Raw genomic sequence first — 14,789 nt, forward strand, 5'->3', positions numbered from 1 at the left:
GACAAAAGAACTTAAAAGAAGTTGAAGATAAAAAGGCATACTACCTTTAAAGGAATGTTAAAGACTAACAGTTGGCTTTTCAACTGTAGTAATGTAACAGTGGGATGGTATCTTCTTCTATGGGCCAAAAGAAAATAATTGTCATTCCAGAATTATATATGTACCAAAAATGTACTTCACAAATGAATAAAAATGATTTGACTTTCAGTACTGGCCATGTTGAAGTAAAAAGGAGAGGATTTACCTTCCCACTTGTAACAACTCAAACACTGGACAAAGTACATGAACCAATGCTTTTCAGACAGTGGACAACAGAACAAAGGGCATGATCCGTAAAAGAAGGGAAATAAATGAGATAAGCCCTGTGACTGCTATTGCAGAGAAATAGCATAGGGACCAGGGGACCCATACAAAACCCAGGGTTCTCCCTAAATTGCAGAGATAGAAATTAGATTTAAGAGAGGTGCCATAGCCCTGGCCAGTTTGGCTCAGCGGTTAGAGTGTCGGCCTGCGGTCCGGAGAGGCCCGGGTTCAGTTCCCGCTAAGGGCATGTGCTTCGGTTGCAGTTTGTCCCCGGCCCTGGTTGGTCGTGTGGGTGGCAGCCACTCGATGTGTCCCTTCACATCGATGTTTCTCTCTCTCTCTCCCTTCCTCCCTCTCTCTCCCATTCTATCTGTACAAAAAATGGAAAAATACCCTCGGGTGAGGATTAAAAAAAAAAAAGAGAGGTGCCATAATTTTCAGGGCAGAGTACTAGAAAGGAGAGAGGTGCACAGAAGAGCTATAAAATCCCCAAATGTTTGGAAACTCAACACATTTCTAAATGTCTAATGGATCAAGTAGAAATCACAGCTAAAATTAGAAAATACTTTGAACTTAATGAAAATTAAAATGTGACATAGTCAAATTTATATGATGTATCAAAAGCAGAGCTTAGAGTGAAATTTATAGTATAAAACACTTATATTGTAAAAGAAGTAATTCAGTGACTTAAACTTCTACCTTATAAACCCCAAAGAGAAAAAAAGTAAAAACCCCAAGCAAGCACAAAAATGGAAGTGATTTTTCTTGAAAAGCCACAGAAATAAATGAAATGTAAGCAAAGTCAGAGAGGCCAATCACTACTTCTTTAAGAACATCAATAAAATTGATAAATCTATAGAAATATTAGGAACAAGAGAAGGTACATCACTACAGATCTAAAAGACATGAATAATAAGGAAATATTGATAATTTATTCCAATACAGTCGTCCCTTGCCACTTCGCGCTTTGATTTTCACGGCTTCATTCTATTGTGGTTTTTTTTCAAATATATTCATTAAGAAGTTGATTGAGGCAGTGAAAATGATACAGCGCGTGCTCGGTTGCCTGAGTCAACTGTAGGCCTATATATTCGAGCACCCCCGCAAATCCTTCAATGCCAGGTGCAACCGCTTGACCTCTCCTTGTGTGGGGGCAGTAACTTTTTTCCAAAAAATCAGGTGTGAAACCTATCCTATCCCCTTCCTATCCTGGCCACTGATTGGCTCAGCCTCGTGCAAGTTTGTTTCTCTCATACACGCTTCTACATCGCTACACATCAGAAGCATCTTTGCTCTTGTGTTTGCAATTTCTGAGAACTTTTATCTAAGCCCCACAATGGCTCCCAAACGTGCTGCTTGTTCTAAGCCTTCTGATGATGAAACTAAGCACCAGAAGAAGATGCTTACCATCCAGGAGAAGGTGAAACTCTTGGATATGATCAAAGATGGCAAGAAAATTGTGGAGGTTGCCCACCATTATGACTTGAATGAGTCTACCATTCACTTCATCTATAAAGATGAAAAGAACATCTGTGCAATGGCTACTGTCTCTTTCTACAAGGAAGCAAAGTACGTTGTGACAAGTAGTAATAAGTCCATAGTGAAAATGGAGTCTGCCCTAGCCATTTGGATCAGCGACAGCCGCAAGAAAAACATTCTGTTGGATTTGCTGGTCATCCGGGAGAAGGCGAGGCAGCTCTATCAGTGCTTTACGGCAGACGAACCTCAACCAAGACCCTCTTCTGCAACATTCATGGATTTCAGAGCGAGCAAGGGTTAGTTTGAGAAGTTCTAGAAGAGGTATCATCTGAAGAGTGTTGTTCTCCACGGAGAAGCTGCCTCTGCTGACCAGCCTACAGCAGAGGACTACATGAACAACACGTTCCAGAAGATCCTTGAAGAGGGCGAGAATCATCCAGAACAGATATTCAATATGGACAAAACAGGACTGTTATGGAAAAGAATGCCTTCCCGGACATTCATTTTCAAGGATGAGGCCAACGTCCATGGCTTCACGGTGTGTAAGGATCACGTGACTATCATTATGTGTGGAAATGCTGAGGGATTTTTGCTATAAGGCCAAGAACCCTGGGGCCCTGAAGAGTGAAAACAAGAACCTGCTGCCAGTGCACTGGATGCTCAACGACAAGGGCTGGATCATGAGGCAGCTGTCATCAGACCGGTTCCACGAGTGCTTCATCCCCCAAGCTGTATCTCAAGGAGTAGGGACTCAAATTTAATGTCCTCCTCATGGACAATGCTGGAGGTCATGCATAAGACCTATCCTACGACAGTGTGCGGATTGAGTTCCTTCCTCCCAACTCCACTTCCCTGATCCAGCCCATGGATCAAGGCGTTATTCATGTGTTCAAGGCCTTCTACATGCAAAACACCCTACAGCACCTCATCGAAGGCATGGACCTTGAGGAGAACTTCTTGCTGAAGGAGTACTGGTGGCAGTATACCATCGCGACCTGTCTGAAAAACATCCAGGCTGCATTGAAGGACATAAAGACAGAGACCGTGAAGACCAGCTGGAAGATGTTGTGGCCTGAAATTGTCCACGACTACAGAGGATTCACCCCAGAGGATATAGGCAACTAGGCAGTGGATAAGGCAGTTAGGCTGGCCCAGATGCTGGGAGGAGAAGGTTTTGCAGATATGACCCACGATGATGTGGATGAGCTGCTGGACACACATTCAGATTCCTTAACTGACGAGGATCTGGTGGAGATGACTAAGCCTGTGAGTGAGGAGGAGGAAGAGCAGCCAGAGGTTCCTGGGGGTCAGGAGGAGGAAGTTGGCCTTACACTTGAGCGTCTCTCACACGTTGTGAGAACTGTTAAGGTAGTACTGGATGTGATTGGCAAATGGGACCCACAAATGATGCGTGCACTGCAGTTCCAGAATGCACTTGATGGAGCGATAGAACCCTACAAAAGCCTCCTCACACATATGAAAAGACAGCGCCAGCAACTGCCTATCACGATGTTTTTCAGCCATGCACCCAGACACCTACTCCTAGTGCACCTTCAGCGGAAGAAGATGACGCACCTGCTGAAGATACTGCTCCACCTGAAGACTCTCCTACTGAGGTCGTGCCTTCAGAGGAGCAGTAACCTTGCTCTTCTTTGTGTGTAGTACATCTCTTCATCTTCATCACTTCATCATCGATCAAGTTGCACTATTTTCATAGGTTAGTGGTTGTGTGTAAAAACTGTGTGTGTGTGATTAAATGTACAATAATATGATATTTATAAGTCTAATATGTCTTATTTTCTCTTATTTTGTCTAATGTATTGGGTAATATGAACATAATGGTGACTAAAGGGTGTTATTTCATGTCTAGAGGACTCTAATAATGTTAAAAAACATTTAGAAGGTGGTAAACAGGTTTTCTATGCTCCAACTGTGAAAATATTCAATTTATAAATAAAGAATCCTACTTCGTGGAAATTAATTTATCATGGGAGAGTCTGGAACTGATTAAGTGCGATAAACGAGGGCCAACTGTATCTTTGATAACTTAGTAAAAAATGACATTTAAAAAAAAATTTTTGTTACAGATGTTTCTCCATTTTCCCCCATTGACACCCTCCCCCCTCACAGCATTGTTGACTATGTCCATTAATTATGCCTACATGCATATAAGTTCTTTGATTTAGCTCTTCTCTCCCCCTGAAGCCCCCAGGTTTGTCAATCTGAACCCTACTCCTTTCTGTGTCCCTAGGTCTATTTTGTTCATCAGCTTATTTCATTATATTCCACAATTAAGTGAGATCATGTGGTATTTGTCTTTCTCTGATTGGCTTATTTTGTTTAGCATAATACTCTCCAGGTCCCTCCATGTCATCGCAAAGGATAAGAGATCTTTCTTTCTTAAAGCTGCATAGTGTTCCATTGTGTACATGTACCATAGCTTTTTTATCCATTCATCTATTGATGGACACTTGGGCTGTTTCCAGATCTTAGCAATTGTAAATAGTGCTGCTATGAACATAAGGGGACATATATTCTTTCTGATGGGTGTTTCAGTCTTCTTAGGGTATATTCCTAGAAGTGGGATCACTGGGTCAAATGGCAGTTCCATTTTTAATTTTTCGAGGAAACACCATATTGTTTTTCATAGTGGCTGCACCAGTCTGCATTCCCACCAGCAATGGACTAGAGTCCCCTTTTCTCCACACCCTCATCAGCACTTGTTTGATGATTTGTTGATGGCGGCCATTCCGGCAGGTGTGAGGTGATACCTCATAGTTGTTTTATTTTGCATCTCTCTGATGATTAGTAATGTTGAGCATTTTTTCATATGAAAAATGGACACTTTTTTTTTTTATCCTCACCCAATTTTTCCTTTTTTTTTTTCAGGTAGAGTGGGAGGGAGAGAGAGGAAGAGAGAGAGAGAGAGAGAAACATCGACGTGAAAGGGACACATCGAGTGGCTGCCACCTGCACGACCAACCAGGGCTGGGGACGTACTGCAACCAAGGTACGCGCCCTTAGTGGGAACCGAACCTGGGTCTCTCTGGATCGCAGGCCAACACTCTAACCACTGAGCCAACCAGCCAGGGCAAAAAATGGACACATTTATTAAAAGACATAAACCACCTGTATTAGATGATATTCTATTATGGGCTTCCATAATAAAATGCCATAGACTGGGTGGCTTAAGCAAGACACTTTCTCACAGTTCTAGGGCTAGAAGTCCAAGACCAAGGTTCCAGCTGATTTGGTTTCTGGTCAGGACCTTCTTCCTGGCTTGCAGAAGACCACATTTTCTCTGTGTCCTTACATGACTTTTCCTTGGTGTGTGGGCCGAGACACACACACCAGCTCTCTGGTGTCTCCTCTTTTTTTTTTTTTTTGCATTTATTTTCAGATTGATCAGGAGGGAGAGAGGGAGGAAGAGAGAGAGAGAGAGAGACATCGACATGAGAGAGACACATGCCACCCACACAACCCCAACCAGGGCCAGGGACAAACTGCCACCGAGGTAGGTGCCCTTAGCAGGAACCGAATCTGGGCCTCTTTGGTCTGCAGGACGACACTCTAACCGCTGAGCCAAACCGGCCAGGGCTGGTATCTCCTCTCATAAGGACACTATTCATATGGGATCAGGGACTCAACCTTATGACATCATTTAACAATTATTTCCTTACACACCCCCATCTCCAAATACAGGCAAACTGAAGGTTAGGGTTTCAACAAAACAGATATAGGGGGAGACAAACATTTTGTCCATAACACTGCCAAAACTCATCCAAGAACTTGGAAAATGTGACTCTCTACATCTAATCATGAAATTTAATTTTAGTTTGAAACCTTCCCACAGAAAACTTTGGGCCCAGATGGCTTTAACAATGAATTCTATCAAACATTTCTGAAAGAAATAGTACTAATTCTACACAAGCTGTTTCAAAATATGGGAGAGGAGGGAACATTTTCCCACTTATTCTAAAAGCACAGAATTGTCTTGTTCTCAAAACAAAACAAAGGCATTATAAAAAAAAAAAAAGAGAGAGAGCACTACAGACTCATGACAAAATTTTAGCAACTCTAACTCAACAATATATGAAAAGGACATTGCATCATAACCAAGTGGAATATGCCAGGAACGAAGACTGGTTTAACATTAAAAACACAATCAATGTTACTCTTATTAATAGACAAGAAAAGAAAAACCATGCCCTGGCCGGTTTGGCTCAGCGGTTAGAGCTTCAGCCTGCAGATCAGAGAGTCCCAGGTTCAGTTCCTGCTAAGGGCACGTACCTCCGTTGCAGTTTGTGCCCAGCCCCAGTAGGGGTCATGTGGATGGCAGCCACTTGATATGTCTCATATCGATGTTTCTCTCTCTCTTTCTTCCTCTCTCCCTCCTGCTCTATCTGAAAATAAATGCAAAAATGTCCTCGGGTGAAGATAAAAAAAAAAAAGAAAGAAAGAAAAACCATATGATCATTTCAAGAGATGCAGAAAAAACATTCAAGAAAATCAAACATTCATTTCTCATAAAAAGTTCTTAGTAAATTAGGAATAGAAGGGAAATGGCTCAATCTGATAAAAATCATCTTTAGCCCTGGCCGGTTTGGCTCAGCGGTTGGAGCGTCGGCCTGTGGTACAGAGAGACCCGGGTTCGGTTCCCGCTAAGGGCATGTGCCTCGGTTGCAGTTTGTCCCCGGCCCTGGTTGGTCGTGCGGGTGGCAGCCACTCGATGTGTCCCTTCACGTCGATGTTTCTCTCTCTCTTCCTCTCTCTCCCTCCCGCTCTATATGAACAAAAAATGGAAAAATATCCTCGGGTGAGGATAAAAAAAAAATCATCTTAAAAAAAACAGCTAACATACTTATAGTGAAAATAAAGTTGTCTTCCTAAATGGAAAAATAGCAAGGATTTCTGTTCTTATCACTTATATTCTACTTTGCACTGGAGGTTCTAGCCATTGAAGTAATGCTCACAGGCCTGGGGGATGGATAAATAAATGCCTACAGATAGAAAAAAAAGAAGTATAAATTATCTTTATTCAGAAACAACATGGTTATCTATGTAGAAAATCATAAGAAAGCTACACAAATGCTACAAAAACTAAAAAGAGTTCAGCAAGATTTCAGGATATTAGCCCAGCCGGTGTGGTTCAGTGGTTGAGCATTGACCCACGCACCAAGATTTCAGGATACAAGGTCAATATTAAAAATAAAATTTATATACTAATAAGGAATAATCACAGATAGAAAAATTTAACATAGCGTTTATAATATCATAAAAAATTATGAAATATTGAGGGATAAATTTGACCAAAAAACATACAAGATTTGTGCACTGAAAACTACAAAACATTGCTGAGAGAAATTAAAGATGACTGAAGTAGGCATGTACACCATATTTATGGATCAAAAGGTGCAATATTAGGTAGAAGAAAACAGGAGGAATCTTAGTTACCTTCAGTTTGGCAAAAGTTTCTTAGACTTAAAAAAAATACAAATTATAAAAGAAAAATATGTGACCTCATAAATTTTATAAACTTTTACTTTTAAAAAGACGTTGATAAAATGAAAAAAAAAAGCTAGCCACACATTGGGAGATGTTTGCAAAAAATATATCTGACAAAAATATCTACAATACATAAATATCACATATAACTCAACAATAAAACAGAGAACCCAGTTTGACAGTGGGCAAAATGTTTGAATACACAATCAAAGAAGATCAATAAATAACAAGCTCATAAAAAGATACTATGAAATGAAAACAACAATGCGATACTACTGCTCACTTTCTAAAATGACTACAATTAAAGACTTGAGCCCTGGCCAGTTAGGCTCAGTAGTTAGAGTATTGGCCTACAGACCAGAGAGTCCCGGGTTCGGTTCCTGCTAAGGGCACGTACCTCAGTTACAGTTTGTCCCCGGTCCTGGTTGGGGTTGTGTGGGTGGCGACCACTTGATGTGTCTCTCTCACATCAATGTTTCTCTCTCTCTCTCTCTTCCTCCCTCTCTCCTTCCTCCTCTACCTGAAGATAGATGCAAAAATGTCCTCAGGTGGAGATTTTAAAAAAATAATAAAAATAAAGACTTGAGACTGGTAGGTATGTAAAACGATAACTTTGGAAAAACAAAAAATGTGAATGTTCATACCAAATATATTCTTATAGCCAATACCTGGGAACAACCTAAATGCCCATCAATAGCTAACTGATTAAATTGTGGCATATTTATAAAATGGAATACACTACTACTCGGCAATGAATATGAATGAGCTATTGATACAGCAAAGTGCTGTGTGAAAGAATAGAAACAAAGGAGAACATACTGTCTGATTCTGTTCATTTGAAACTACAAAAGACTAGTCTGCAGAGGTTGAAAGCAAACCAGTGATTGCCTGGGACTAGCACTGAATGCCTGAGAAGGGGCAACAGAACTTTTTTGGGTAGTGGAAATGTTCTGTTTTTACTGTGAATTATATTATGCAAGTGATTACAACTTCATTCTGTTTCTTAAAGAGGGAGAATCTGATTGGCCTTGAGTCTGGGAATATAAGTAAGGTGTTGCATAGCATCTATGGCCTTAGGTAGAGCATCCAACCCTGTCCATTCACCCATGATGAGTAGATACAATATCATATGGAATAGAACATGGTCGCGCTGGATCCGCAGTGGGTGGGAGAAGTTCCTGTACTGAGGGAAGGGAGCAGGCAGGCTCAAGAAGACATTCTGAGTGCAAGCAGGTTTTTAAGGAAGACAGTAAATACAACTTTTAGTTTACTGAATTTGTGGGAAAACAGGTGAAATTATCCTTTTGGTAGTTAGTCTGCCTTAAATGTGAGCCTAGGTCTTGGATTTGGCCAAAGGATTACAAAGGCAGACACATGTGAGTGTATAACTTATATACTAACTCAAGAGAAACAAATTACACAATTAATTAAGACCAGCAACTTGCTTTAACCAACAGTTTTTTTGTTTGTTTTTTGTGTTTTTTTTATCCTCACCCGAGGACATTTTTTCGTTATTTTGTTCAGAGTGGGAGAGAGAGAGAGAGAGAAACATGGACATGAAAGGGACACATCGAATGGTTGTCACCCGCACGACCCAACCAGGGCCGGGGACAAACTGCAACCAAGGTACGTGCCCTTAGCAGGAACCGAACCCGGGTCTCTCCAGACCGCAAGTCGATGCTCTAACCACTGAGCAAACCGGCCAGGGCAAATTTCTAAAATTTTTGCGCATTATTTCTTTCTCTATTGTGGTAAAATATATATAACATGAAAATTACTACTTTAACTATTTTTAAGTGTTCAGTTCAGTGGTTCATTAGAAACATTCACATCATCATGCAACTATCACTACCACCCATTTCTAGAACTTTTTTTATCTTCTCAAATTGAAATTCCAGACCCATTAAACAATAACTTCCCTTCCTCCCCTGTTCTCGTCCCCTGGCAGCCACCATTGTACTTTCTGTTTCTATGAATTGGCCATTATTTCTAAATATATATATGTATTTTAAATATTTTTCTTTGTTGATTTTAGAGAGAGAGGAAGGGAGAGGGAGAGAGAGAAACATCAGTGAGAAAGAAAATCAATTGGCTGCCTCCTGCATGTCACCCACTGGGGATTGGACCCACAACCTGGCATGTGCCCTGACTGGGAATTGAACGGGAGACCTCTTGGTGCATGGGTCAACACTCAACCACTGAGCCACACCAGCCAGGCTAAAAATATATATTTTTCTCACTTTCTGGAACGTCTCTCATGTTAAGCCACTTGACAAAGCATTGGGAGCTGTCTCTCTGTAAAGCTCTCTCCTCCCTGATGCTTTGCCCTGTGAGATCCTGCCTCTGACTTTCTGGTTCTCCCACACCCATCTCTTCAGCTCAGCAGGGTTCCAGATGGCCTCTCCCTGGGCTGTAGCCTGAAAAGTCTCTTCAGCCATTACGATGAGGCTCTTTATCTTCTACCTTTGGGGATCACTGTCCTCTGTTGCCTCATGTCCAATGTCTAAAAATTATCATTCCATATGTTTTCTCCAGTTTTTTAGTTGTTTTATGCAGGAAGATATATTCAACTTTTGTTAACACATCTTGACCCAAGCCTGAACTTTCCTGACTTTTAAATTTGTATGTGCAGTTCATTAATTCTTGTTTTCTATTATAATTCTGTAAGACCGTATACATTGCCAAGAACTCCTTGAGTGGCTTTCTACAAGTTTTATATTATTTTTGTTATTGTTCAACTTTTATTATTTTCCAACTGCCGTTACGATTTCTTCTTTCACCCATGAGCTAATTAGAATTGTGTTTTAAAATTTCTAAATGTTTTGCTTACTTTATTTTGTTGCATTGTAGCCAGAGAATATGGTCCATATTAGGGGTTGGAAAACTTTTCTTATAAAGAGCCAGATGGCGTGTTATTTCAAGCTGTGTGCGTGAGTGAGCCTCTGTGTCTACTATTCACCTCTGCCATTATAGTGTAAACACAGCTATAGAATACATAAATAATGATCATGACTTTTTCCAATAAAACTTTATTTATAAAAACAGATGGTGGCCTGGATTTGGCCCACGGGCCATAGTTTTCTGACTTTTTTCCTCTATTATACCAGTTAGTTGAAATTTGTTGAGATACACCTTTGCATAAAAGAATATGCATTCTGCCCTGGGCAGTTTGGCCCAGTGGTTGGAGAGTCAGCCTGTGGTCCAGAGAGACCCGGGTTCGGTTCCCGCTAGGGGCGTGTACCTCGGTTGCGTTTTGTCCCCAGCTCTGGTTGGGTTGTGCAGGTGGCAGCCACTTGATGTGTCCCTTTCATGTTTCTCTCTCTCTCTCTCTCTCTCTCTCTCTCTCTCTCTCTCTCTTCCTCTCTCTCCTCCCCACTCAACAAAATGGTAACAAAAAATGGAAAAATATCCTCAGGTGAGGATTAAAAAAAAAAGGAATATGCATTCTGCACAAGTAAAATCAATGTTCTATATACCCAATGGGTAAACTTTTTTTTAGGAGAACATCATTTTATTTTTTTAAATTTATCTTTATTGTTGAATGTATGACAGATGTCCCCCCTATCCCCCCCCCCATTGAACCCCTCCTCACCAATCCTACCCCACTCCTGCCTTCCCCACCTTATTGTTTGTGTCCATTGGTTATGCATATATGCATAGAAGTTCTTTGGTGTATCTCTTCTCACCCTCCCTCCCCACTTCCCTTTGAGGTTCATCAGTCTAACAACCAATTTGTACTTCTTTTTTGCTTTTTTTAATTAATTAATTTATTTTTGTTACAGATGTTTCTCCTTTTTACCCCACTGATTCCCCCCCCCCTTCCTCCCCGCCCTGTCCTGAGCTTTGTTGTCCATGTACATTGTTCATGCATACATGCATATAAGTTCTGTGGTTTATTTCTCCCACCCCCATACCCTCTTCTGGGGATTGTCATTTTGTACCCCACTTGCACATCTCTGGGACTGTCCCATTCCTCAGACTGTTATGTTCTTTATAGTCCACAAATAAGTGAGATCACATGATACTTGTCTTTCTCTGTTTGGCTTGTTTCGCTTAGGATAATACTTTCCAGGTCCCTCCATGTCGTCTCAAAGGATAAGAGATCTTTCTTTCTTATAGCTGCATAGTACTCCATTGTGTATATGTACCACAGCTTTTTTATACATTCATCTACTGATGGACAGTTGAGCTGTTTCTAGATCTTAGCTATTGTAAATAGTGCTGCTACAAACATGGGGGTACATATATTTTTTCTGATTGATGTTTCAGGCTTCTTAGGGTATATTGCTAGAAGTGGGATCACTAGTCAAATGGAAGTTCAATTTTTAATTTTTTGAGGTAACACCATAGTGTTTTCCATAGTGGCTGCACCAGTCTGCATTCCCACCAGCAGTATACTACAGTCCCCTTTTCTCCACACCCTCGCCAACACTTGTTGTTTGATGATTTGTTGATGGTGGCCATTCTGACAGGTGTGAGGTGATACCTCATTGTTGTTTTAATTTGCATCTCTCTGATGATTAGTGATGATGAGCATTTTTTTATATGTCTCTTAGCCATTTGTATATCCTGTTTGGAGAGGTGTCTTTTTAGTTCCTCTGCCCATTTTTTAATTGGGATCTTTGTCTACCTTTTGTTGAGTTGTATGAGTACTCTCTATATATTGGAAATTAAAACCTTATCTCATGTATCATTGGCAATTATGCTCTCCCATAGAGTGGGTTGCCTTTCCATTTTGACCATTGTATCTTTTGCTGTGCAGAAGTTTTTGAGTTTGATGTAGTTCCATGTGTTCATTTTCTCCTTTGTGTGTGTTGCCTTAGGTGGTGTATCAGTGAAAATTCTGCTGCATATGATGTCTGAAATTTTGTTGCCTACAGTTTCTTCTAGGATTTTTATGGATTCACGAGTCACGTTTAAGTCTTTTATCCATTTTGAGTTTATTCTTGTGTATGGTGTAAGTTAATGATCTAGTTTCATTTTTTTGCATGTACCTGCCCAAGTTTCCCAACACCATTTATTAAAGAGGCTGTCTTTACTCCACTGTATGCTCTTGCCACCTTTGTCAAATATTAATTGAGCATAGTGCCTTGGGTCCATTTCTGGGTTATCGGTTCTGTTCCGCTGGTTTATAAGCCTGTTCTTGTGCCAGTACCAGGCTGTTTGATTATAGTGGCTTTGTAGTATAACCTGAAATCTGGTAATGTGATCTCTTCAACTTTGTTCTTCCTTTTTAAGATTGCTGTGCCTATTCGGGGTCTTTTTGGGTTCCATATACAATTTTGAAGTATTTCTTCTAGTTCTGTGAAGTATGTCATTGGTATTTTGATGGGGATTGCATTGAATCTATAGATTGCTTTGGGTAGTATGGACATTTTAATGATGTTGATTCTTCCAATCCATGAACAAGGTATGTGCTTCCACTTTTTTGTATCTTCCTCTATTTCTTTTTTCAGTGACCTGTAGTTTTCTGCGAATAGGTCCTTTATTTCTTTGGTTAAGTTTATTCCTAGGTATCTTAATTTTTTTGCCGCAATGGTAAATGAGATTGTTTTCTTAGTTTCTCTTTCTGTGAGTTCATCATTGGTGTATAAGAATGCCATCGCGCCCTGGCCAGTTTGGCTCAGCGGTTAAAGCGTCGGCCTGCGGTCTGGAGAGACCCAGGTTCGGTTACCACTAAGGGCACGTACTTCGGTTGCAGTTTGTCCCCGGCCCTGGTTGGTCGTGCGGGTGGCAGCCACTCGATGTGTCCCTTCACGTCGATGTTTCTTTCTCTCTCTCCCTTCCTCTCTCTCCCTCCCACTCTATCTGTACAAAAAATGGAAAAATATCCTCAGGTGAGGATAAAAAAAAAAAAAAAAGAATGCCATCGATTTCTTGATGTTAATTTTGTATCCTGCTACTTTTCCAAATTAATTTATTAAGTCTAGTAAATTTCTGATGGAGTCTTTGGGGTTTTCCACGTATAATATCATGTTATCTGCAAATGACAGTTTAACTTCCTCCTTTCCCATTTGGATTCCTTTTATTTTTTCTTCCTGTATGATTGCTGTGGCTAAGACTTCCAGTACTATGTTAAATGAGAGTTGTAAAAGTGGGCATTCTTGTATTGTTCCTGTTCTTAAGGGAAATGCTTTTCGTTTTTGCCCATTGAGTATGATATTGGCCGTAGGTCTTTCATATATGGCCTTTATTATGTCGAGATATGATCCCTCCATTCCTACATTGCTGAGCGTTTTTATTAGAAATGGATGCTGGATTTTGTCGAAGGCTTTTTCGGCATCTATTGATATGATCATGTGGTTTTTATCCTTCATTTTATTTATTTGGTGTATCACATTTATTGATTTGCAAATATTGTACCAGCTTTGCATCCCTGGGATGAATCCCACTTGGTCATGGTGAATAATTTTTTTGATGTATTGATGGATTCGATTTGCTAGTATTTTGTTCAGGATTTTGGCATCTATGTTCATCAGGGATATTGGCCTGTAGTTTTTTTTCTTTGTAGTGTCTTTTTCTGGTTTTGGAATAAGAATTATGCTGGCTTCATAAAACGAGTTTGGTAGTCTTCCTTCTTCTTGAATTTTTTGAAATAGTTTGAGTTTTGGCCCTGGCCGGTTTGTTTCAGAGGTTAGAGCATCGGCCTGCGGTCCTGAGAGACCCGGGTTTGGTTCCCGCTAAGGGCGCGTACCTCGGTTGCAGTTTGTCCCCAGCCCTGGTTGGTTGTGCAGGTGGCAGCTACTCAATGTGTTCCTATCACGTCGATGTTTCTCTCTCTCTCTCTGTTCCCTCTCTCTCCCTCCCACTCCACCTGAACAAAAAATGGAAAAATGTCCTCGGGTGAGGATAAAAAAAAAAAAAAAGAAAGAAATAGTTTGAGTTTTGAATTTTTTGAAATAGTGTTAGTTCTTTGAATGTTCAGTAAAACTCCCCCATGAAGCCATTCGTGCCTGGGCTTTTGTTTGCTGTGAGTGTCTTGATTACATCTTCAATTTCCTTAGTTGTTATTGGTCTGTTCAAGTTTTCTATCTCTTCCTGGTCCAGTTTTGGGAGACTATGTGTTTCTAGAAATTTGTCCATTTCACTTAGATTGTCGAATTTGTTGCCATATAATTGTTCGTAGTAGTTGTTCATGATCATTTGTATTTCTGTGGTGTCAGTTGCTACTTCTCCACTTTCATTTCTGATTTTGTGTATTTGGGTTCTCTCTCTTTGTTTCTTGGTGAGTCTAGCTAAGGGTCCATCAGTCTTGTTTATCTTTTTGAAAAACCAGTTCTTTGTTTCATTGATCCTTTAAATTGTGTTTTGTTTTTTTTTTTGTTGCTTTTTTGGACTCTATGTCATTTATTTCTGCTCGGATCTTTACTATTTCCTTCCTTCTACTTGCTCTGGGGGTTTCTTTTTGTTTGATCTCTAGTTATTTAAGTTGTAAGGTAGGTAGTCTATTAGATATTTTTCTTGTTTCTTGAGGTAGGCCTGTAGTGCTATGAACTTCCCTC

The sequence above is a fragment of the Molossus molossus genome, unplaced genomic scaffold (genome assembly GCF_014108415.1).
Source record: "Molossus molossus isolate mMolMol1 unplaced genomic scaffold, mMolMol1.p scaffold_m16_p_4, whole genome shotgun sequence".
NCBI classification, from domain to species: domain Eukaryota; kingdom Metazoa; phylum Chordata; class Mammalia; order Chiroptera; family Molossidae; genus Molossus; species Molossus molossus.